The following is a 27,434-nucleotide window of genomic DNA, read 5'->3' as shown; positions in this document are numbered from 1 at the left end:
CCACTAGAAAAAACATAGGCCCTGCCTAGAAGACAGTAAAACTGAAAATGCATTAATAATAATGGCAAGCATGGTTCCACAGCCGTGGTGTGCAAGTCTGAAATATTACCCTTATTATGGGTTATGGCTACAGTAGCAGCCAGCCAGCAACTAGCTGTTGTAGGTAGCTTAGCTTTTGCTAAACCTGCCCTGTCCATGCATGCATTTTTATTATGCACGCTTTTAGCTTAACCCCAATATACAAGGCTTCCACACACACTGTACACACGTACAGTATAGATAGCCCTGGGGGCTGGAGGAAGCCCCCTCTCTGGAGCTAAAGCGTGCAGCAGAATAATAAAAATGCATGGCCAGGGCAAAGGGGGGGGGGCATAATTGACCCTTCTGATATACTGTACCACCACGTATTATGCGATCTGAGGCTGCGCGCCCCTCCTGTAACAATTGTCGTTTTTGTACGATAATAATTGTACAAAAGGTCCAAAACCCCTGAACTCTCACGATAAAACACGGGAAAGGTGGTCAGTGTCAGAGAGACTAGTATAACCTCGTAAATAATGACAAGGCACCTCTTAACCTACGGGCTTTTGTGTCATGTTTTCTCTCCCCCCCATGCAAAAGGTGAATATCTTACCTTGTGGTTTTTGTGGCCGCGATGCGAGTGGCTGGTGTCGCGGGGTCGAACCCTCTCTCTCTCTACAAGAGACGCGGATCCATGCGGCGGTAGAGAATGCAGATTATTGTTGTATTTTAGCGGCCGTTGGTTGCAGTCTGGCGGCGGGGCAGAACCTTCGACCCTAGGGGACCTCGGCTGGGCTAGTGTGTGGAGACGAGACGGGGAGAGAGAGAGAGAGAGGAGAGAGAGAGAGAGAGAGGGAGAGAGAGAGAGAGAGAGAGAGGGAGAGAGAGAGAGAGAGAGAGGGAGAGAGAGAGAGAGCAGCCTCGCTCTGACAGAGGAGCAGGGGGAGAGTGGAAGTGTAGTGAGACGCTGCTGCCACTGGGGTCAGAGAGCAGAGAGAGCAGAGCACCACACACACTAGCAGCCCCGCCCCCCCCCCCCCCCCCCCCCGCGCGCGAGGCGGTTTGCTTCTTGCGCGCGCGGCCACGGGAGGAGTGGTGGTGGGCATGCGCACACACACAGCACAGCGCGCGCGCCGGCGGCGCGGTTGGTTTGTGCGCAGTCCCGCACTTTCAACACTAGTGGTGGTGTGGTGGTGGGCTCTTTGTGAAGGGAGCCGGGTCTTTTGGCTTGAGAAAAAGCAACACAAATTCCACAATCTATCTATGTTCAATGTGAAAATGTGGTTAATAATAAGCAAGTTAATAAATAAGGCCATTATATGATTTTGAAAGTCAATTATTAATGGCAACTGATTGATTCTAGGACAATAATATTGCTAATAATAATATGCCCCTTTTTACAAGAGCCTAAGATAACCTCATCATTATTTTTTTTATTTTTTTATTTGTTTTGGGCGGGGGTTACTTCTTGGTCTTAAATAAAAAATCTTTGGTTACTTGGTCTTACTCTTAAATACAAATCTTTCGTTTAATGATAGGATACGATTTGGATCAACCGTACGTTAGAAACAAAGCCGGCTCAAATCGTTTGATTGATTGATTGATTGATTGATTGATTGATTGATTGATTGATTGATTGATTGATTGAAAATTGTATTCACAGATTGCAGAATGGGTACAATACAGTACGGCTCAATACACACAATTGTTAATAAGGGGATGCAGACCAGAGAAATACTTTCGTCTTGTTTACATCAGGGTCCCCCATTTTCAATTCATAATGACATTTATGACATACATGACATACAGATACAGTACTGTTACTTACATCCAGACATTTATGACATACAAGATAATAATATACTGTACAGTACTGATTATTTACAGACAGAGTTTCAAAAAGAGAATATATACATTTGAGGGGGAGGAAACTGTACATTGGGGGGGGGTTGGACATTTACCGGGGGCCAGTTTCGAATTGCGGCCTCCTGTAGGTGGTATTTTAGAGCGTTTTTTAAAGTGGGTAGGGATTCACATTCTTTAAAATGTATATATTTAACGTCCACTGAAGTTTGAATGAAAAAATATAGGCTATATTAGGGTGACACGACGTGTCCTAAATAATACGTTTATATCCTTATCAGGTTATAGAACGGCTCCCTTCGTTAAAAATAATCAGGTATGACCCGGTTCCCTTCGTTAGTATGAAAGAGCTGTTAAAAATAATTAAGTGTATGATCCGGTTCCCTTCGTTAGTATGAAAGAGCCGTTAAAAATAATCAAGTATGTCTCGGTTCCCTTCGTTTGTAACCAAAGAGCCGTTTAAAAGAATCAAGTATGACTCGGTTCCCTTCGTTCTTAACCAAAGAGCCGTTTAAAAGAATCAAGTATGACTCGGTTGTCGGTTCCCTTCCTTCTACTAAACAGCCGTTCAAAAGAATCGGATCGTTCGCGAACATCACATCACTACCGTTTACAAAATACAGCACATGGACAAGCCGTCCTCTTCATAGATATCTATGGTCCTCTTCACACAGCCGCCGCCGCAGACAGGAGCAGCCATCGAGGCTTCCACGTGGTGACATTCCATCTTCCTTTTCGGTTTAATCTTTATTATTTGGCCATGGTGGCACAGATGTTCAAAAGGTATTCGACTGTGGTACATTTAGCCTAGTTTCAAGTGTTCAAGTTTTGTTTTATTTGTCACACACAGTGGCAGACTCAGGCTGTTTGAAGGGCAGGGGCGAAAAGAAAAAAAGGACACCTACTTCACAACATGGGACCCCATCAGTGAGCAAAAAGCTATGATGCGTCATGTATGGTGAAATAGTCTTCATCCTTGATTAAGATTAACATTAGAATAACATAGACTATCCAGATTAATAGTATAACCACACCTCTATGATAAAAACACACAGGGAACAACAGTGGTGCAGTCGTAATATGGGAACTGCCCGGACGCCACGTGCACGCGCGTGCACGCGCACAGAACAGATTATTATTATACAAAATAAATAGTAGGAAACATGTTTGTATACGAAATTACTAGTTTTAGTTTAGTTTTTGTAAATATTGCCTTGAAATAGAGAAGCTGAAAAAGGTAGCAGGATGTAGCCTTCAATATATAAAGAAATTATATTGTCAACAGATATGGTTGAAAAACAAACAATGTTTTAAATGTAATTGTAGTTACAATTTCTTTAATTTAATGAACTTAAACTAGAAAAGTAAATACAAACTAAATTAACAATGTAACTTAGTTTACAGAAGGACAGTTTCCTTCTGAAGCACAACTTAATGCCTCATCCTTGATCCTTCCAGTCGGGACCATTGTCACATAGTGAGAGGTTCCACAGATCAAATCAAATTTATTTGTAAGGCCCGACAACACACGTTAATGTCCCCATGGGCCGGACACGTCTTCTTTAACACTTTGGGTGCCGGGAAACGCTTTACAGCGTCATTCCCGGCCATGCTCAAGTTGCCGAAGGACGCTTTACAGCGTCTTTAATATCAATATTTCAAAAATCTGTGATCGGATTCATATTTCCCCTCCGCTGGCCTGAGATCCACCAGGAGGACCCACTGAGCTCTCTGGCGGTTCAGGAGCGCCATCTGGTGGCCGATCGGCGCAATCGCCAAACAGGAAGTGCTGTGGAGGTTGTGCTGGTCGGCCATATTACTTCCGGGCACTCGGTTTGGCTTCCGGCACTCTGGCTCGTCACAATATATAGCGATCCATTGCCAATAACTCGATAAACAACATGATTTGGACGTATATAGTATTATACAAGCTGGAAATGGTTCATCAGGATAAACATCCCATAATCGAAAACGGTCTACACCACGCTGATCGTCCAACGGCGCGAGGAAGATCCGGTAAGATTCAGCGTTATTTTTGAACGTGTTCTATATAAACTGTTATGATGAACATATGACCCACACTAGATGAATGATATAACGCTGCCCACGGAATTATAAACGATCCCCCGCCCATCCGGTCATCATCAGATCATACGTAGATCATTCTAGAAGTACGTCCAATTGAAATTTTTTATATCGCCCCGATTGCCATCAAACTGTATTTCATCATCAATATAATGCATTTGGGGCTATAGATCACGTTCTGGAGAAAGCTGCAGAAAGAGATGAAAACATACTTATACATTAGACCATACTTTACTATGAATATGTGAATGAAAAAGTTTAACGTTGCTACACAATGAACAATACATATAGGACTTTGAATGGGCCCTAATAATGGCAATGTAGCAATAGAATTTAAAAAGTTATAGCCATGCAAAGAAGGGGTAAAAGGGGTAAATGCAAATAAATGAATGAATGCAAGCACTCCCAGACATACCCCGCGCGAAGGTAAGGAAAAACTCACTCAAACCTAACAATAGGGAAAAATGCACCACAGGCAGTGTGGAGGAGAGAAACCTTAGAAGGGCCATTCAAGGGGGGATCTCCCTTCTTAGATGTCGGTGATAGTAGTGTTGCAGACTAACAGTTGGTAAGCATGCACTCATGTGTGTAGTGAAACACAGATGAGTGCATGCAATAGCAACTGAACATTTAGAAAAATTAAAGATAGAGCTGATAGCGATAGCAACTGAACATTTTGAAAGATTAAAGATAGAGCTGATAGCGAATCTATTTGAGGCACAGGGGGGGGGGGGGGGGGGGGGGGGGGCGCAAAGAGGGTCGCGTCCTCCCCGTCTTAATCACGGGACGTTCAACACTCCGGTCACCACTACGAGACCGCCGGAGACAGGGAGACAGGAGGGCACGCAGAGAGGGTCGCATCCTCCCAGCCTTCATCACGGGATGTCCGACACTCCGGTCAGCACTCCGGGACAGCAACTCACAGGGAGACGGGACAGGCGTTAGACAGCTCGTGTGATTGTAGTGGGCGGACATAGCAATAGATACAAGCGGTAAGCATATATGTGAATAGAGTAGATATATGAAGTAAGCATATTATGTGAATAGAATAGAAGTACTTAACCCAGCAATGAAACCACGTTGACAGACCACAGACCATGTTGACAGACCACGGACAGAAGACGGTAAGGAGCTGATCCGTGGCCTCAGTGGTGCATGTAGAGCAGTCTCTGCAATCTTGGCCAAGACCCCGAGACATCCATCACCTTGGTCAGCACTACGAGACAGCAGGCACTCAGAGAGATGGGGGGGGGGGGGGGGGTTGGAGAGTTCCCATGTTTGTAGTGCTGCGGAAAAGCAGAGATGGGAGAAAATAGACATCCTAACTAAACTAGACAGATTAATCTAAAGGTCAGTCCCCGACCAGGTGAGATCAGGGTAGGTTGAAGGAGAGAGAGAAAAGATGGGTCTTAAGCAGGGATTTAAAAGCTTCGACGGAGCAGGCGCCCCTGACGATGGCAGGTAATTTGTTCCACAGGTAGGGAGCGCGGTAGACAAAGGCTCTGTGGCAGGCGGATTTCTTTTTAACCCTAGGAATCGATAGAAGCCCCGCATTTTGTGAGCGCAAAGCACGAGCGGGCGAGTATCGGGAGATGAGATCGGATAGATAGAGCGGTGCAAGCCCATTTAAAATGTTGTAGGTGAGAAGTAGCACTTTAAAGTCAGATCGGGCTTGAATAGGAAGCCAGTGTAGGGCGGACAAAACTCAGCTCAAGCAAACCCCCACCAATTGGTACAGGCTTGTATTTTGGTTTGGCTCTTCTCGTTCTTTGTTATGCTATCGGTATCCTATTATTATGCAAAGTCTAGGTGATAGATAAGTGCCGGTCGCCGGGTACATGGCGCACGGCGCGACGAGTCCAGTGACAATTTTGTTTGAAAAGTAGATTATCATGGTGTTTGAAGGCCTAAACCATTGCTGCAATGGTACATTTCTCAATGCTAAAGATATCGGTGAGGAATATAAATATTTGTGAAACAGCATTTTAATATGGTCTGGGTTGAAAAATAGTGAACCTATTCTTTAAAAGCTATTTACAATATAGATATATGCAGGATATAAAACAGTTTAACAGTTAAAGTTAATTCGAGTGCCGTTGAGCTTCTTCCTTTCTCTCTCCTAACTCTCCTTCTCTCCTCCCCTTCTCTCCTCCTGCCCTCTCCTTCTGTCCTCCTATACTCCCCTTCTCTCCTCCTGTACTCCCCTTCTCTCCTCCTATACTCCCTTTCTCTCCTCCTGTCCTGTCCAAAATCTGCATATGGCTCGCTGATAACAAACTATCATTACACATGGGCAAAACAGAGTCCATTCTCTTCGGTTCAAATAACAAACTCAGCAAGACCGACGGCTTCTCAGTTACACAAACAGTACTGTATTTGCAAATCTGGTATGTCATAAATGTATAGATGTAGCAGTACTGTCTATCTGTATGTCATGTATGTCATATATGTCCTGATGAATTTAAAATGGGGGACCCTGATGTAAACAAGACGAAAGTCTTTCTCTGGTCTGCATCCCCTTAACAATTGTGTGTATTGAGATGTACTGTATTGTACCCATTCTGCAATCTGTTAATAAAGTTTTCAATCAATCAATCAAAACACCTTCTCTCCTCATGTCTCTCCTCTATCTCTCCCTCTCTCCCTCCCCCCTCTTTATCTTCCCCATTCTCTCCATTAAACTTAATATATTGTACCTGGATACTGGCTGGATCAGTGGGATATTTTAATGGCAACAGGAGAGCATTCAAGTTATTTGTTGTTGTCGTTTGAATAATTTCTCTCCCTATCATCATTTTCATCCTCGCTTTCTTTAGCATCTCCATGACCATCTTTATCATAATTTCTCTCCATAGCATCATCTGCATTCTCTCTTTCCTCAACTTCTTCATAATTTCTCTCTATAGAATCATCTGCATTTTCTCTTGCCTACACTTATTTTTTTTATCTACTTTTTCTCCTCCTTTTCTGTGATTTTTCTCCCCATCCCAATTCACCTCTCGTACCAATTCTCCCTCCCCTGTCCTGATCGTTGCTTGCATATGCCCCCCACTGGCCGGTTGTAGGGAGGATAGAAGCCTTGCATCACATGTCCCCTCCGATACATGTGGAGGTAGCCTGTCGCATCTTTTCACCTGCCAGCGCAGACTCTCATTTGGCGAGGAGTAACGTGTAGGAGGCTCACACTGCCCCCGCCATTTTCCTGACTTTGCTGTGCAGGGGCCCCAACCGACCTGTAGGAGTCGCTGTTCACAACGACCAGACTACCACCCTTCGACTTCCCACCCGCTAACTCTGCCAATTGAGTTAGTATGACGGCCGGCCCAAGCCTGAGGCAACGTCGACAGCCGGATTCGAACCCGGTGTCTCTTGCGTTGGTGACGAGTGCAATGTCCGCTGTGCCACCCAGCCGCCTTCTTGCCTCCACTTCTTCATAATTTCTCTCCATAGAATCATCTGCATTTTCTCTTTCCTCCACTTCTTCACCATCTCTCTTCCTGATATCATCATTTCCCTCTTGAATATCTCCATCTTCATTGTCTGTACTGTCTTTATCTTTATCTAATATTTGTTTTATAATAGTAATATAATTGTACTGTATATAATATTCCTACTGTAGCCTACAATGTCATAATTGTATTATAAAATAATATGTCATATAGCACTACCACCACTAACCCTCTTGCCTTGATTGGAATAAAAAGGATCTATGGTTGGTCAATTTAAATGTTTAAGACACATTTTTCTGTCCAAAATAAGCATTATTGACCATGTTAGCACCAGATTCTCAGTTATAATCCAAACTATGGCTCTGTGCGACAAGCTTGTACACGTAGCTAGTAGTGAGGACTTACAAATACATACCTGTAGGCTGTATCCTTATCTCCTCCCTTACTATTGTTGCTTTGGACCCAATTTTTCAAAGAGAAGCTGCCTCTCGCAGCATTTTCCAGCTGCTTTTTAATATTCTTCCGATTTCTTTCTCATTGGGATTCTGTAATCATAGAATATATGCCAATGCTAAACACAATTTTAAGTTTACTACCACTCTTATTAAGTTAGCTTTAAAAAGCAATTCACACTGAACTTTAAAGTGATATGGGTATATTTTGTGCAAATAGTCCTAAAATTATTTGTACACTTTATTTCTAAATTGAGAACACAGGTTAGCATAGAATCAGCTAAGCAAGGTACCTCCATCTGCCCTGGACTACTGCAACGGGGTCCTGTCCGGGGTCCCAAGCAAAACCCTGGACAGGCTCCAGTATGTTAAAAATTCAGCTGCCAGGGTTCTAACCCGCACCAAACCCTGGCAGCACATCACCCCCACCCTCATCCACCTCCACTGGCTCCCCATCAAATCCTGCATCACCTACAAAACCCTCCTGCTCACCTACAAATCCCTCCACGCTCTGGCACCTCAGTACCTCACTGACCTCCTCCACCCCTACACTCAGTCACGGTCCCTGCGATCCACGGACACTGGTCAGCTCTCCATCCCCCGAACCAGACTGCGGACCTTCGGGGACAGAGCTTTCAGTGTGGCAGCTCCCACCCTCTGGAACTCCCTCCCCGCAGAACTCTGCAACGCCCCAACTCTGGACTCATTCAAAAAACTGCTCAAAACCCACCTCTTCAACTTGGCCTGTCCACTATGTTTGTTACTTTAGTTATTTTTCCCCCCTATGTAAAGCGACCTTGGGTCTTTTGAAATGCGCTATATAAAACTAAGCTATTATTATTATTACCTGTTTAGTTAGCTAGCTACAGTAGTAATACAGCTAGCCTACAGTAGCCTAGGCTAAACATACTGCCATCAATAATATCACTTGCATTGTACATACTAGTTCTTAGCTTAACATCCCAGGGAACTAATGGGATAACTGGGGATGTTGTTTGCTCCTGACAAGAGTCTCAAAGTCTGGGGTGATGGTAGACAAAGCAACTCTGAGGTCATGCTCAATGTCCAATCTGTTCCTCTGCTTTGTCTTCAGCTGGACCAGAGCTGAGAAGACACTTTCACAAAGATAGGTAGTACAAAAAAAAAAAAAAAAAAAATATATATATATATATATATATATATATATATATATATATATATATATATAAAAATAAAATCTTTTTTTATGACTAATCGCGTCGACGAGTTTTTATGATCGACGTCGTCGATTATGTCGACTAATCGTTGCAGCCCTACTGGGAAGGCTAAACTTTCGCATACGACGTTACTATCCCACCCCGTGGCAAGAGTCGTAGTTTGCGTGTCTTTATTATCAGGAGCTTAGTCCACACGTCCGCTTGCTTTACTGGAAATGGAAGAAGAGAGCGTCCCGTGTATCTAGCTCCTCCTTCATGCCAGTCTTTTCCTCACCTTCCTTTGCCAGCCCAACATGCCATGTCCCACTACTAAATGTCAATATTAGGATATGGAGAATCAAGATGGGTCAGCGAGTTACACAACGTTATCATGAACACAGTAGAGTACAAGGAATTAGAGTTAGACACATTGAATTATTGTTAGACATATTCAGGTGTCTTTGTTACACATATGTTGGATTATGTAATTGGTTTGTCATGACCCATTGTGAAACAAAAGAAAAAAATGCAGACTTAAAAAAAAAAAAAAATAATGGCCGTTGATTATTATATATTTTTTTGTCAGACCATTGGATCTACTATTGGATCTACTTTCTCTGTGGATGGTTTTGTGAATAAATCTCCATTATGCTTCAATTACTGTGTGTTTATTGTATAGCAATAAGGTTGGGTGAATTGGGCCATTGTATAAAAGCATTACATCTCTTGAAGTCTTGTGTTATACTCATTAGATCACGCCTAGGGGGGTCTAACGAGGCGTGATCTAATGAGTATAACACACTCCTGCACGTGATGTAATGCTTAAATACATGTGGTGTGGATGCTCCATCGGGACACTCTTTCAGAGGGACATCAAAGACCGGGGGGGGGGGGGGGGGGGGTAGTCTGAATGGGTGTGGTGACGCCCCTGGACCTGACTAAGTATTTAGTCACATTGGTTTGAAATAAGCCATAGATAAGGGATTTACTATGTGATATCAAATTTATAAAAATTTTTAAGGGAGGCTGGGCGGTGTAGCGGAGATTGCGCTCGTCACCAATGCAAGAGACTCCGGTCTCGAATGCCGGTGTCAGCATTGCCTGCGGCTTGGGCCAGTCGTCATACTATCTCAATTGGCAGAGTCAGCGGGTGGAAGTCGATGGGTGGGGATTGGACGTTGTGGACAGCGACTCCTACAGGTCGGTTGGGTGACGCTTGCACAGCAGAGACAGGAAGTATCGGGGGCAGCGTGAGCCTCCCACGCGTTACTCCTCGCCACTGAGAGTCCGCGCTGTCTGGTGAAAAGATGCGACAGGCTGCCTCCTCGTGTACCGGAGGGGACACGTGATGCAAGGCTTCTATCCTCACTACAGCCGACCAGTGGGGGGCATAGTCGAGCAACGTTCAAGACAGGGGAGGGGAGAATTGGCAACACGAAATTGGGATGGGAGAAAAATAGAAAAATAAGGAGAAAAAGTGGATACATTTTAAATTTTTTTCTTTTTTACATTTAACATTTTAATTTAACTATTTGATGTTGAAGCTTGTTTATATACAGTTACCCTGTGTGTTGTTATCTTAATTAGGGTCTACTACAACATGATTATGTTTTAGTCTTAACAGTTTCTATAGTAACCCCCCACAGTTGTGCTAGCTACCCACAAAGCTAAATATGGCATGGCAAAATACATGGTGCTATTGCAATAATTACACCCTTGTTGCAGTGTTTTGCTAATGAGTGTGACAGAGTGTCCAAAGATGGGTCTAGCTCTTAGAACCGAGCCTTCAGAACAAGCTCTCGCATTGACATAATATGTGGGGCAGCTATTGTCTTTATTAAACCTACGCCAATTCATGCACGTCTTGTCCTTAGCTGTGGAAAATACACAAGACAAAAAAACGCGAATTGCTATTTATTCATAGTTCGGCGCCGATTGAAATTAAACGGGGGAAAATGAATACATTGTTTTCCGATTGCCATTTCAACACACCGACGGGATGATTTTCAAACGGCGGAAAGGTTGTGTACATAAGAGGGAGTACATAATGGCCTGCTACAGTATATTGTATTGCGTTTAAACGCGTCTGAGAGGCCACGGCGCATTTACATGTCTGCCGGTCTCCGCGTCGAGGCAGCGGTGCCGCTTTCTAATTTTACTGACATGCTTCAATTTCCCCGGCCCATCAGCCCCCCCCCCCCCCCACCCCTGCTGCCACAACAGTCCGTCTAGTCATTTCCATTTGACTTTTCTCTTATCTCTGCAAAAAAAGAAAAAAAATGCATTTCAATCTACTAGCCGGCGGGTGCTAACGTGAAAGCGGGGTTTACATTTTATACCGAGAGGCCACATTTAAACGTTTGACCAGCGTTTGTTCCCCTGTGCTGCATATAAAAAACTGATGATAGATAGGGGTCCAAATGTCACAGAGGAAATGGCTTTTGCCATGAATGTTTTATTCAGTTCGCCCCTCGCGCCGATCACATTTATACAATAGAAAATGTAAATGTTATGCAGAGTGTTAGGGGGGAAGAGAAAAAAAAACGCTATATGTTTTATGACCTTCTATAAAAAAGAGGGTAAAATTACTTTCCATCCAAATAACCCGGGGAACGAAACACATTATTTAATGGCGGGAGTGTGGGAAATGGCACTTGTGACACGAGGGAGAAGCTCTCTCTCAGAAGGCGGTGGGCGATATTCACTTACAAACCAGGTGGCCGAGGAGGAGAACGCCTGGCGCTCCGACCGGCTCCAGCCAGCGTGCAGATTTATGCCTGTGTCTGTAGCGCTTGTCCCCGCAGTGTGGATAAATAAAATGGAAGCCTGTCTCTCTCTCTCTCTCTCTCTCTGAGAGGCCCATCCACAGAGGGGCTGGAGAGTCGGGGTTTTAAATGTTAATGTCATTCAGATTTATGGGAGACAGATAGACGGATGAGGCCGGGGGGTGGGGGGGGGGGGGTAGCTGGCGCTTCGCCCGTAGGAACCGCGCAGGTAGTCCTTCTCCGGACCGACGCGCTGAGCTTGTTTATTTTGTATTTTCTTTTAAGAAATAAACAATAAAGTTTGCGACGTCCTTGGGGCCCCTCTTCGGTTATTATCAGAAATCAATGCTACATAAGTTTACCGTTGTCGACATTCTAAGGGCTTTTGTCTTAATTGTGCTCCTGGGAGACGGAGAGAGCGGTAGACGAGAGGAGAGGATGGCGGAGAGATAGTACGACGCGCTGAGCGTTAAGTGTATTAGTTCTCCTCCCACTCTCCCGCCGTGTCCTGAGGCTCTGTGTGACATGCAGACTCACTCTCCCAGCCATATGGCTAGTGGAAGGTTTACAAGAGTCCCGTCCCAAAGGAGTCTCTCTCTCTCTCTCTCTCTCTCTCTCTCTCTCTCTCTCTCTCTCTCTCTCTCTCTCTCTCTCTCTCTCTCTCTCTCTCTCTGGCCTTCTAACCTGTAGCAATATGAGAATATAGAAGTAAATCAATCAGATCAGCCCCCGCGTGAGATCCGCATTTACCTGCACTCCTTTGACATAAAGAAGGCAGCCGGCTTTTCTCTCTCTCTCTCTCTCTCTCTCTCTCTCTCTCTCTCTCTCTCTCTCTCTCTCTCTCTCTCTCTCTCTCTCTCTCTCTCTCTCTCTCTCTCTCTTCTCTCTCTCTCTCTAAATCAAATCAAATCAAATTTATTTATAAGGCCCGACAACACACGTTAATGTCCCCATGGGCCGTACAGGTCTTCTTTAAACAAGTCAAGAAGAAAACATAACAATAAGTCAAGAACAGAACAAGAACACCATAAGGTCCAAAAAATTTCAAATAAATGCAAATAAATGAAAGAATGCAAGCACTCCCAGACAAACCCCACGCGAAGGTAAGGAAAAACGCACTAAAACTTAACAATAGGGGAAAATGCTCCACAGGCAGTGTGGAGGAGAGAAACCTTAGAAGGGCCATTCAAGGGGGGATCTCCCTTCTTAGATGTCGGTGATAGTAGTGTTGCAGACTAACAGTTGGTAAGCATGCACTCAAGTGTGTAGTGAAACACAGATGAGTGCATGCAATAGCAACTGAACATTTTGAAAGATTAAAGATAGAGCTGATAGCGATAGCAACTGAACATTTTGAAAGATTGAAGATAGAGCTGATAGCGAATCTATTTGAGGCACAGGGGCGGCGCAAAGAGGGTCTCTCTCTCTTTCGCTCTCTCTCTCTCTTCCACACTCACTCTCTCTTCCTTGCACTGTCTATCTTTTGTGCGTGTGTGAAATAATCAATCAAGTATTGAGCGTGAAGCGCAGTGGAGAACGTGCCTCTGTCCCCGACCACCAAGGTGTGGTCCTTGACGACCGGGCTGAACTTCTCCGCTCACGTCGTCCTCAACCACCAGAACCTGCGGATTCTTCCTGAGTTGCCATCAGAAGGATCCGCCACCTTCCTGACGAGAGAAGCCACCCAACTCCTCCTGCAATCAACAGTCATGTCTCACCTCGACTACCTAAATGCACTGCTAGTAGTTGGTTTACCAGCTACCACCACCAAGCCGCTTCAACTCATACAGAACGCAGCGGCCCGCCTGATCTTCAATCTACCAAAGTCAGCCCATGAGACCCCACTTCTTAGAGAGCTGTATACTGGCTTCCCATCGCCACACAAATCCACTTCAAGGTCCTTGACCTGCATACTGTGCAGCGAGGGGAACAGCTCCCTCCAGTCAATGGGCTCTAACTAGACAACCTCAAGACCCCTACGCTCTGCATCTTCTAACTACACACCCTCAAGACCTCTACGCTCTGCATCTTCTAACTACACACCCTCAAGACCTCTACGCTCTGCATCTTCTAACTACACACCCTCAAGACCCCTACGCTCTGCATCTTCTAACTATACACCCTCAAGACCTCTACGCTCTGCATCTTCTAACTACACACCCTCAAGACCCCTACGCTCTGCATCTTCTAACTACACACCCTCAAGACCTCTACGCTCTGCATCTTCTAACTACACACCCTCAAGACCTCTACGCTCTGCATCTTCTAACTACACACCCTCAAGACCTCTACGCTCTGCATCTTCTAACTACACACCCTCAAGACCTCTACGCTCTGCATCTTCTAACTACACACCCTCAAGACCTCTACGCTCTGCATCTTCTAACTACACACCCTCAAGACCTCTACGCTCTGCATCTTCTAACTAGACACCCTCAAGACCTCTACGCTCTGCATCTTCTAACTACACACCCTCAAGACCTCTACGCTCTGCATCTTCTAACTACACACCCTCAAGACCCCTACGCTCTGCATCTTCTAACTACACACCCTCAAGACCCCTACGCTCTGCATCTTCTAACTACACACCCTCAAGACCCCTCTGCTCTGCATCTTCTAACTACACACCCTCAAGACCCCTACGCTCTACATCTTCTAACTACACACCCTCGAGACCCCTACCCTCTACATCTTATAACTACACACCCTCAAGACCCCTCTGCTCTGCATCTTCTAACTACACACCCTCAAGACCCCTACGCTCTACATCTTCTAACTACACACCCTCGAGACCCCTACCCTCTACATCTTATAACTACACACCCTCAAGACCCCTACGCTCTGCATCTTCTAACTACACACCCTCGAGACCCCTACCCTCTACATCTTCTAACGACACACCCTCAAGACCCCTACGCTCTGCATCTTCTAACTACACACCCTCAAGACCCCTACGCTCTGCATCTTCTAACTACACACCCTCAAGACCCCTACGCTCTGCATCTTCTAACTACACACCCTCAAGACCCCTACGCTCTGCATCTTCTAACAACACACCCTCAAGACCTCTACGCTCTACATCTTCTAACTACACACCCTCAAGACCCCTACGCTCTGCATCTTCTAACTACACACCCTCAAGACCCCTACGCTCTGCATCTTCTAACTACACACCCTCAAGACCCACGCTCTGCATCTTCTAACTACACACCCTCAAGACCCCTACGCTTTGTATCTTCTAACTACACACCCTGACCCCTACGCTCTGCATCTTCTAACTACACACCCTCAAGACCCCTATGCTCTGCATCTTATAACTACACACCCTCAAGACCCCTACACTCTGCATCTTCTAACTACACACCATCAAGACCCCTACGCTCTGCATCTTCTGGCTGCCTCAGACCCACTCCTATCCAGCTGAAACTTGCCAGATTTTCCGCCATTGACTAAAAACACACAATCTGAAATTAAAAAAGTATTATATATATTTATTAATAACTACTAACCTTCGTACTGTCTTTTACTATTATGCACTTTGCTACAAGATCATCTACCTTGCCTATATTAATACCAACTATGCTAATATGTCTATACTGCTATGCACTCAAGACTGTAGCACTCAAGTTCGACACTGTTTGATGAACAACATCACTTACCCCCGGAGTTGTACCCTTCCCGCTGACCTGTTGTACAGAACATGTAAGTCGCTTTGGATAAAAGTGTTCAGCTATAAACGACTAAAATGTAAAGTATAAACGAGGAGAGTGTTGAGCCTCACTCTCTGCCGTGCACAGGGAGTATATTTCAAGTCTATACGGTTTATAACAGCTGCCTCCTGGCTGGCCGTTTTCTTTTTGATGGGAGACAACATCTGTTGTACTCTCTGTACAGTATGTATAGCTAGCATATGGAGAACCCTTTCACATTTATGTTTTTGTTTGTGTGTGTGTGTGCTTATTTATAAGTAGCGTTGTTGGAAGGTCACATGGAAAGAGACAGTGGAGCGGGAGAGTATAGTATATATGTCTATCAGATTAACACACACACACATGCGATGGGCGACCCACAGGAACACACACACATGTACTGAGTCGCTGACCAAATGTTCTCTGCACCTCCCATCCAGTCGTCCTTCCCCCCCAAGGGCAGCCGGGAGCAGACAAGGGCTGCGGCGTGTGACGCGCCCGGGGACCAATCCAAGTGCTCCTGTCCGTCTTCGTCAGGGACGCGACAGCGTTAGCGGATGACTCTGCCCGGCTGGTCTCTGACAAGAACAAGTTACTGGTTGAAAAAACCCTCAGCGCTGAACTAGGCAAAATCTGCACCTGGCTCGCTAATAACAAACTATCATTACACCTGGGTAAAACAGAGTCCATTCTCTTCGGTTCAAATAACAAACTCGGCAAGAGACCGACGGCTTCTCAGTTACAGTGGGTGACAATATTGTCACAAGGAAAGATGAAATTACATACCTAGGTTCCATCCTAGAGGCAAATCTTTCCTGTGACAAAATGGCATCCAATGTAATGAAAAAAGTCAACCAACGAACTAGATTCTTGTACCGGATCTCCTCTCTGGTAAACAAGAATACCCTGAAGACTCTGGCAGGAGCACTCATTCAAGGGTACTACGACTATGCTTGCACCTCATGGTACCAAAGCACCTCAAAGGCGCTAAAAACAAGATTACAAACATCACAAAACAAACTGGTCAGACTACTACTTGACCTTACTCCTAGAACCCACCTCACCCCTGCCCACTTTGACTACCTAGGATGGCTTAGAGTAGACGACAGAGTACAGCAACTTGCAATGGGCCTGGTCTACAAGATACACTACACGACTAAGGTACCCATGTACATGTCAAAATACTTCCCAAAGGTCAGTGAATACCACGACCACAACACCAGAGGGAGCTCCACAAATCATGTGAAACCCAGATTCGGCTCAAACAAGGGACTAAACACGTTTCGCAATTATGCCACATCAATGTGGAACGCCCTACCCAAAGCTGTAAAGGAATCTGAATCACTACCCACTTTCAAAACCACTCTCAAAGAGCACCTACGGGAGGGTGCAATTAGAAACTGGCCCCTGTAAACGTCCTAACCCAACTCCCTCCAATGTACAGTAAATGTCCTAACCCAATAATACATGAGACCCTCTTCTTGGGACCAAGTAAGGTTTCGTCGATAATCCAATGTACAGTTACCCCCACCCCACCTGAATTCTGCCAATCCGGACACATGCAATTTGAAATATGATTATAGAATATAAAATATCAGGCCTAAAATGGTTATGCGATTAAAATGTGATTAATTCGATAAATTAATTACAAATCCTGTAATTAATTTGATAAATGTCTTTAATCGCCTGACAGCACTAATATATATATATATTTGTGGAAAACATGTAAAGGTACCAAAATTTGGTACCGATTGATCTAGCGTGAATCGGTACGATGTAATATCTCCCAAAATCCTCTCCAACTTCTACTGCTGTACCATAGCGACTCAGCATCCTGACCAGCTGCATCTCAGTGTGGCACGCTAACTACACATCAGCTGACCAGAAAGCCATGCAGCGTGTCGTCAAGGCGATCACCGGCACCCAGCCATAACAGACACCTATCATCACGAACACCGCCTGCATAGAGGTCCCAGCATCATCAGAGGTCCCACCCGCCCACGACCACGGTCCGTTCTCTCCCCGGCTTCTTTCCCCGAGCTGTGACCCGTCTAAACCTGAACCCTACACACACGCACACACACACACACACATGCCTACACTCCGACACCCTCACCTGACCCCTACACACACATACACTCTCACATACACTCTCCCCCCATGTTCTTTCACCCACCTACACCTACCCTGAGCGGCACGGTGGTGTAGTGGTTAACACTGTCGCCTCACAGCAAGAAGGTCCAGGGTTCGATTCCCGCTTGGGGACCAGGTTTCCATGATGCCAGGTACCCAGGTGGGGTATCTCCCAGGCCTTTCTGTGTGGAGTTTGCATGTTCTCCCCGTGCTCGCAAGGGTTTCCCCCCCGATAAGATAAACCCAATGGAAAAACATGCACAACAATAGATCGCTAACGCTGTGGCGTCCTTGACGAAGACGGACAGGAGCATTTGGATTGGTCCCCTGGCGCGGCTCACGTTGACGCCTGTCTGCTCCCGGCTGCCCTTGGGGGGGAAGGACAACGGGATGGGTTAATCGCAGAGACGAATCGCATCGGCGATTCTAAAGAGACAATGCATGCGTGTGTGTTCCGGTGTGTGTGCTAAAAAAACTAACCGCTGTGTGTACCACTAAAACATTGAGTGTCGTTGCATGCCGAATAAAGACCTCTGCAACAGGTCCTGCATTATTATTATTATATTATTATTACCCTGATCCCCCCCTCCCCGTGCACTTCTGCATGTTATTGACTTTGCACCACAGTCATGTTCACACATGCTATTTGCACAGCTCCGTTACAAACACCTCAGATTATTATTCTACCTCCAATGCAAGTTTGCAACTATGTTGATATTTGCGTGTCTCTTTTGATCTTATTCTTAGCTTTGTATCTTTATCTCAAAGCCTTGCTTTGTTTTTATTTGTATTTATCTTATGCGGAGCCCTCTTTTTGTTTTCATATGTGCAGCACATTGTGTTAATGACAAATACAATTTAATCGAATATCTGGGTTTCATTGCATCCTGAGGTGAAAGCTAATGGGGGTTTTCCACTGAGGATGTGCAAAATGGTCTTGGCAAGTGGTGTGTGTGTGTGCGTGTGTGTGTGTGTGTGTGTGTGCGTGTGTGTGTGTGCGTGCGTGCGTGCATGTGTGATAAAGAGGTACTTGGTATGTAATCATATTCACTGTGTGTGTGTCTGTCTGTTACACATAGATATGAGTGTGGGTCTGGGGTGTGTGTCTGAAAGGAAGACTTGCCTTACCAACAAAAACAACTCCACATTCACGGTTAGCAAGGGCTGTTAACCCTCTCCTCACCTCTTCAAAACAAATCCAAACGTGGGAAGCTGCAAGGGAGTGGGAACAAACTGAAATATTTATTTTGCAACGGCGGTTTATGGGAAATGTGGTCTTAGCGTGGAAATTATGCTACCAATCCAAGGTATCACAACTAATCTGACAATAATATGAGATATTATTTGTTGAGGATATAGGAGCTTTAAAGGCCCAGTGAAATCAAAATAGATGTTTGTAATTAAATGTCCTTAAAAAAAATAAAAATAAAATCCAGCACATATACAAATTTTGCGTCCTATGAAATGTTTTCTAGAATGACATTTACAGCACATTGTAACTGAGCTAGCACTCAAATAAAATAAAATGTATTTGTAAGGTTCTACAACACACGTTAATGTCCCCATGGGCCGGACACGTCTTCTTTAAACAAGTCAAGAAGAAACAATAAATCAAGAACAAAACAAGAACACCATAAGGTCCAACAAATTTAAAATAAATACAAAATAAATGAATGCAATGCGAACACTCCCAGACTCACTAAAACCTAACAATAGGAAAAAATGCACCACAGGCAGTGTGGAGGAGAGAAACCTTAGAAGGGCCATTCAAGGGGGGATCTCCCTTCTTAGATGTCGGTGATAGTAGTGTTGCAGACGGACAGTTGGTAAGCATGCACTCAGACAGCCGGAGACAGGGAGACAGGGGGTGGCGCAGAGAGGGTCGCAACCTCCCCGACATCATCGCGGGACATCCAGCACTCCGGTCACTCTGCCTCTTTGACTAAATTTAACAGATTTGCAATGTTAGCTTGCTAGCTAATGTTACGAATGTGGTGTAACGTTGCTAACCTATGTTGCCAACATTAGCTTGCTAGCTAACGGGTTGACCGCAATGCACATTCAGCACTAGTGGCCACTATAAATGCCAATCAATATCCACAACGACAAGTCCCTCCCTAGCTTCCGGTGTTGACAGGAAACACATAAATATGTGGAATCAAGTAGCATCCTGCTCGCCGTTTCATGGGGCCTCTAAAGACTGGCGAGGCTGTGCACTCTTGGCTTAGTTAAGATTGTCTTCATCGAAGACTTCCGACGGTCTGTATATAAATGTATCCACGCCAACGCACTTGATTTGTTCACAACACAGCGCCGCTCACTTTGATTGATTGATTGAACATTGTATTAACAGATTGCAGAATGGGTACAATACAGTACGGCTCAATACACACAATTGTTAAGGGGATGCAGACCAGAGAAAGACTTTCATCTTGTTTACATCAGGGTCCCACTGTTATATATTTTGCGTATATATATATATATACTTCTTTGCTTATGCTCCCTGGCAAGATATTAAACGCCGTGATTTATGTGTGAATGAAAACCCCTGTTCCGTCCTCTCTCTCCCCTCAGACGGGATTTTTATGAGAGTAAATACCGGGAGGATATTTGCCGCCGGAGCGCGCGGCACAAGCCGAGGTGCGCAGGGGGATGTGTGGAGTGATGGAGTCTGGAGTGGAAGGGCTCCGCCGTCCGTCCGCCCGCCCGCCCGCCGCATGCTTTATCGGCTGTCACTGAGCTCTCAGACCCGCACTCCGCCTTTCAATGATTTACTGTCTTACAGCACGCTTGTCACCACACAGTGTGTGTATGTGTGTGATAGCACAAACTGAAATAGATGGTAGCTGATGTATTATGATATATGTATATTATTATTATATGCATGTGCGAGGTTGTGTTGCTTCTGTGAAGGAACTGCAGTGCACATAATGGTGTGTTGTTGTTATCGGCTGTACACATTGCAAAACGTGTATCCCTACACTGGTTGTCTCCTGTATTTGTGGGCGGGGCTTGGATGTGTATGTATGGACGTGTGTTTCCATTCTCCATAATTTAGTCATTATGCCAATTCCCTGTGTGTGTCACGGTCCTGGTCATTGAGCTATTCTATTGTCTGTCTGGGGAGGGTGTAGAACTACCACATGCCTCTTCTGATACATGTGGAGTCGCCAGCCGCTAATTTTCACCTGACAGCGAGAAGTTTCACTGGGGGAATGTAACAATAACACTAATAACACGGTTCACACCATCTCCCCACAGAACCCCTCCCTGCTCAGGTGCCCTGAGCGACCAGTAGGAGTCGCTGTTGCAACGACCAGGACTAATACCCTCACCATCTCCCCCCAGAACCCCTCCCTGCTGAGGCGGCCTGAGCGACCAGTAGGAGTCGCTGTTGCAACGACCAGGACTAATACTCTCACCATCTCCCCCCAGATCCCCTCCCTGCTCAGGTGCCCTGAGCGACCAGTAGGAGTCGCTGTTGCAATGACCAGGACTAATACCCTCACCATCTCCCCCCAGAACCCCTCCCTGCTGAGGCGCCCTGAGCGACCAGTAGGAGTCGCTGTTGCAACGACCAGGACTAATACCCTCACCATCTCCCCCCAGAACCCCTCCCTGCTGAGGCGCCCTGAGCGACCAGTAGGAGTCGCTGTTGCAACGACCAGGACTAATACCCTCACCATCTCCCCCCAGATCCCCTCCCTGCTGAGGCGCCCTGAGCGACCAGTAGGAGTCGCTGTTGCAACGACCAGGACTAATACCCTCACCATCTCCCCCCAGAACCCCTCCCTGCTGAGGCGCCCTGAGCGACCAGTAGGAGTCGCTGTTGCAACGACCAGGACTAATACTCTCACCAGCTTCTCTCCCTGCGAACGCTGTCCATTATGTTCATTGGGAGCCGGAAGTACCGCTACCGGGAATTTAACCCTCGTCTCTGCGGTGGTAGGCGAGTTCTTTTAACGGCAGACGCCAACATGTTTGTTTATATGTGGTAATAAACAAGTTTGTGTTTGTGTGTATGTGTGCATGTGCGTATGTATGCATTTATGTATTTATTTATTTTATTTGATTTAACCACGCAGAACAAATTCTCATTTACAATGACGGCCTGGTGAGAGGGCAAACGGTCCCCTCAAAGGGTAACAGGGAAAGGGGACAACAGATACAAGTTTTAATAAAATAGAAAAGAGATAGATGATGCATACATCACAGAGGTGAGGGACATAATTAAAACACACATCAAACAAACAACCAAATAGAATTACAACGTATGTAATACATGAAGCAGAACAGACAGATTACAGTTAAAAGGCTGGGTGACAGTTGCAGGTGTGTGTAAACAAACTCTGCGATAGAGTAGTGAGGGGAGTCAATTTGTCCAAGTATGTATGTATGGTGTCTATGGAAGGCATGTCCATGTATGTATGAATGGTGTCTATGGAAGGCATGTCCATGTATGTATGGTGTCTATGGAAGGCATGCCCATGTATGTATGAATGGTGTCTATGGAAGGCATGCCCATGTATGTATGAATGGTGTCTATGGAAGGCATGTCCATGTATGTATGTATGTATGGTGTCTATGGAAGGCATGTCCATGTATGTATGAATGGTGTCTATGGAAGGCATGTCCATGTATGTATGAATGGTGTCTATGGAAGGCATGTCCATGTATGTATGGTGTCTATGGAAGGCATGCCCATGTATGTATGGTGTCTATGGAAGGCATGTCCACCTATGTATGTATGTATGTATGTATGTATGTATGTATGTATGTATGTATGTATGTATGTATGTATGTATGTATGTATGTATGTATGTATGTATGTATGTATGTATGTATGTATGTATGTATGTATGGTGTCTATGGAAGGCATGCCCATGTATGTATGTATGGTGTCTATGGAAGGCATGCCCATGTATGTATGAATGGTGTCTATGGAAGGCATGTCCATGTATGTATGTATGGTGTCTATGGAAGGCATGTCCATGTATGTATGAATGGTGTCTATGGAAGGCATGTCCATGTATGTATGAATGGTGTCTATGGAAGGCATGTCCATGTATGTATGAATGGTGTCTATGGAAGGCATGTCCATGTATGTATGAATGGTGTCTATGGAAGGCATGTCCATGTATGTATGAATGGTGTCTATGGAAGGCATGTCCATGTATGTATGAATGGTGTCTATGGAAGGCATGTCCATGTATGTATGAATGGTGTCTATGGAAGGCATGTCCATGTATGTATGGTGTCTATGGAAGGCATGTCCATGTATGTATGAATGGTGTCTATGGAAGGCATGTCCATGTATGTATGAATGGTGTCTATGGAAGGCATGTCCATGTATGTTTGAATGGTGTCTATGGAAGGCATGTCCATGGTATGTATGGTGTCTATGGAAGGCATGTCCATGTATGTATGTATGGTGTCTATGGAAGGCATGTCCATGTATGTATGAATGGTGTCTATGGAAGGCATGTCCATGTATGTATGAATGGTGTCTATGGAAGGCATGTCCATGTATGTATGTATGGTGTCTATGGAAGGCATGCCCATGTATGTATGTATGGTGTCTATGGAAGGCATGTCCATGTATGTATGAATGGTGTCTATGGAAGGCATGTCCATGTATGTATGTATGGTGTCTATGGAAGGCATGTCCATGTATGTATGTATGGTGTCTATGGAAGGCATGTCCATGTATGTATGGTGTCTATGGAAGGCATGTCCATGTATGTATGATGGTGTCTATGGAAGGCATGTCCATGTATGTATGAATGGTGTCTATGGAAGGCATGTCCATGTATGTATGAATGGTGTCTATGGAAGGCATGTCCATGTATGTATGAATGGTGTCTATGGAAGGCATGTCCATGTATGTATGAATGGTGTCTATGGAAGGCATGTCCATGTATGTATGAATGGTGTCTATGGAAGGCATGTCCATGTATGTATGTATGGTGTCTATGGAAGGCATGCCCATGTATGTATGAATGGTGTCTATGGAAGGCATGTCCATGTATGTATGAATGGTGTCTATGGAAGGCATGTCCATGTATGTATGTATGGTGTCTATGGAAGGCATGTCCATGTATGTATGGTGTCTATGGAAGGCATGTCCATGTATGTATGAATGGTGTCTATGGAAGGCATGTCCATGTATGTATGAATGGTGTCTATGGAAGGCATGTCCATGTATGTATGAATGGTGTCTATGGAAGGCATGTCCATGTATGTATGAATGGTGTCTATGGAAGGCATGTCCATGTATGTATGAATGGTGTCTATGGAAGGCATGTCCATGTATGTATGAATGGTGTCTATGGAAGGCAGGAACTGCTCTTCTTTGGGTTCTGATGAATCAGATTGGCTGCCCAGCCCCCATGAAGGAGATTACACAAATTTATGCAAAGCTCGTAAATGATTTATACTGCAGAGAACAACAAAAGGCCTTTTTAACCCCCCCCCCCCCCCCCCCACAGACGAGACAGGAGAGAGCGCGAGAGAGAGAGAGAGAGAGAGAGAGAAAGAGACAGAAGACAGCATGGAAGACCATCTTGCTCTTGTTCACACGCGTCATATTGTTGAAACTTAGTTTGAAGTGTTTAGCCAATTCGTTTCTTTATCTTTGTAGAATCCCAGAGTCAGAGCAAGCATCTGATACTGACTGACACTGGTATATGTGACTGTCCTGTATGTATTTATGTATTTATTGTGGGGATTGGGAGGTGGGAGGGGGGCGTTTGATGTTTCATGTTGATGTCCCTGTGCTAATTAACATACTGTACCGCAAACAATTACCACCAACCATAGTTGTGTGGCATTAAAGTATCTTGTATCTTGTATCTTGTATCTTCATTCACCCATATTCACCCACATTCACCCACATTCACCCATATTCACCCATATTCACCCACATTCACCCATATTCACCCACATTCACCCATATTCACCCATATTCACCCACATTCACCCATATTCACCCACATTCACCCACATTCACCCACATTCACCCACATTCACCCATATTCACCCACATTCACCCACATTCACCCACATTCACCCACATTCACCCACATTCACCCATATTCACCCACATTCACCCATATGCACTCATATTCACCCACATTCACCCACATTCACCCACATCCACCCACATCCACCCATATTCAAGGTGAAGTGATACAGTCGCAGCCTTCACCGGCATCTCTGAACTACGCATTTACCAGCATTCCGTCAAAAGGAATAAGAAGCAACATAAGCCCTTTGATGCACCGCGGCATTGAATTCCATGCGGCTGCCTCCGACGCTCCACACGGTCAGCTCCTGTAGACACAGGGAAGTGCATCCATTCTGCTGAAGCTCCATTCATGACCACAGTACTTACTGTACCATTGTCCTTGTGTCTCTGTTCACGCCAAGCGTTTTAAGTGCTCCTACAGTATGTACAAACTCAAAATGTGTGTGTGTGTGTGTGCGTGCGTGCGTGCGTGCGTGCGTGCATGCGTGCGTGTGTGTGTGTGTGTGTGCGTGCGTGTGTGTGTGTGTGTGTGTGTGCGTGCGTGCGTGCGTGTGGTGTGCACGTGATGTGTGTGTGTACTTTGTATAGAAGTGTGATGCTTTATCTGGAGACCTGGCCGTGTGTTGCCCCCAGTGTGTGTGTGTGTGTGTGCGTGTGTGTGTGTGTGTGTGTGTGTGTGTCTGTGTCTGTGTGTGTGTGTGTGTGTGTGCTGCCCCCAGGATCTGACATTATGCTTTATACACTATTCATAATAAACACACACTGCATGGGAGGAAAAACGGATCAATTATTTTCAAGCAGTAATGGGATATATTTGTTTTCTAGGCTCTGCATGAATGCACAGTGTGTGTGCTTTTAATTTTTGTTTTTCTTACACACACACATGCACACACACACACGCACACACACACACCCCATGTGCATGTGTGTTTGCAATGGGCGTACGTATAGCATACAAAGTGCCTATTTGCATCAACGGCATTGCATCTTTTCATAGCAGATATCGCTCTACCAGGCTGTATAGTCAGCCAAGGGCATGCCAGCTATATTTCCATTCATACCAATACAATGCGTTGCACTGTGCAGCGCATGCGGTTCTGGGTTATTAAGAACCAGTGATTCCGTCCACCATCAATGCCACCTGTATGCTAGGAATAGGGCATTCAGGGGCGAAACCTCACACCAAATTAACATTTACAATGTGCTGTTTCCATGGGCTTTAGGAGATCAATATTTGTGAATGTGAGCTACTGTACTCTCCCCCAAAGCCAGAAGCCAGAGAAGTAAAGATTAAAACGTGTGTAGAAGGCGGGAGCTGCTCCTCCGTAGACTGTTCTTTGTGGACCCACAGCATTTTTGGTTTGACTTTGTACACACACTGTGTATAAACACTGATCTCTCCACACACAAGCACACGTGAACACACACACACACACACACACACTACACATCATGCACTCTCGCACACACAAACACACTACAGGAAAAAGCAAAGGCCACATTAAAAAACATAACTGTATGTTTTTGTATAGTATAGTTAGTATAGTATAGTTACATAGCATAACTGTATATTGTATAGTATATTGTATAGTAGTGTATACAGGACTCATTACTTTTAATTCATAAGCTTAGCATTGTATAGTATTTTATCTTAGTACCTTTTATCATGTCTATCTATTATCTATCAAATTGTATTCTATTATTATTTGTATTTTTTTGCACAATCAAGGCGGGCATGGCCACCTTCATTTCACTACATGTCTCGTGTATCTATGTGACACCCACCCCCCCCTAATGTACAGTCCCCTCCCCATCATATGTATATACTCTGTCAGGATCTAGGGGTAACAGTACTGTATATTTGAATACCGTATATGTCACAAATGTATCAGTACTAAATTACCTATATGTCCCTATGCCATAAATGTCATGTATGTTGTGTATGTCATAAATGTCAATATGAATGAAAATGGGGGACCCTGATGGAAACAAGACAAACGACTTTCTCTGGTCTGCATCCCCTTACAGCCGTACTGTATTGTACCCATTCTGCAATCTGTTAAATAAAGTTTTCATTTATTCATTCATTCATTCATTCATTCATTCATTCATTCATTCATTCATTCATTCATTCATTCATTCATTCATTCATTCATTCATTCATTCATTCATTCATTCATTCATGTGTAATAAATCTCTTGAATCTTGAATCTGGAATCTTATACCCAAATGAGCTTTATTCCAGTGTTCTCAGCTCTGAAATGAACCCATATATTCACCACATTTCAGTGTAAATTTGACCATATCGATGGCTGAAACGCAAAACCCCCTATCTTAAAATGTCACCTTTTTGAGAAAAAGAAAAAAAAAGGGTTGTTTTCTTGCAGAATGCAATTTTTCTTTAAGGATACAATACGCAGACAGACCGAATAGGTGCAGATATAGGTCTCATCATCCAAAGTGAAATCAGAAAATCCTTTGCAGATTTTGCGTTTCAGCCATCAATTATTTCATTGTCCAATGGAGCAGCTTAAGACTTTATACCCGGTGACATCACAAATCTCGAGTTTTATCACTCCAGCCTTTGGATTTGGAGATAATTGTTCCCGTTCGCCAATATTTCTGGGACCGTCTTAGGCCGCAGGAAGAGCATGTATGAATGTTTAAACCGGGTGTAATTCCCTTTAACAGGGTTCACTTCTTTTCTTCCTATACTCAACGCGTGGTGTTTTCCCGTGTCTTCAAGTACCCGTTTTGAAGACGTCCCGCTCATTT

General features: G+C 44.8%; 1 protein-coding gene and 1 pseudogene across 2 annotated transcripts in view; one reads left to right on the top strand and one right to left on the bottom strand.

The window, feature by feature from the left end:
- Positions 1-821, bottom strand: part of mpped2a (metallophosphoesterase domain containing 2a) — a gene marked incomplete at its 3' end in the record, with an annotated part of 64,903 nt that extends 64,082 nt beyond the window's left edge. Inside the window, exon 1 of the mRNA XM_084337704.1 lies at positions 635-821. The remainder of the gene's footprint in view (positions 1-634) is intronic.
- LOC311247281 (beta-1,4-galactosyltransferase 1-like) overlaps positions 1-27,434 on the top strand; it is a 489,169-nt pseudogene that overhangs the window by 367,916 nt on the left and 93,819 nt on the right. The window lies entirely within an intron of this gene.

Source organism: Notolepis coatsorum, assembly GCF_963971535.1.
Source record: "Notolepis coatsorum genome assembly, chromosome: 20".
In the NCBI taxonomy this organism is placed as follows: Eukaryota; Metazoa; Chordata; class Actinopteri; order Aulopiformes; family Paralepididae; genus Notolepis; species Notolepis coatsorum.
Note: the sequence above shows the minus strand (reverse complement) of the source record. Positions and strands in the feature narration are given on the sequence as shown.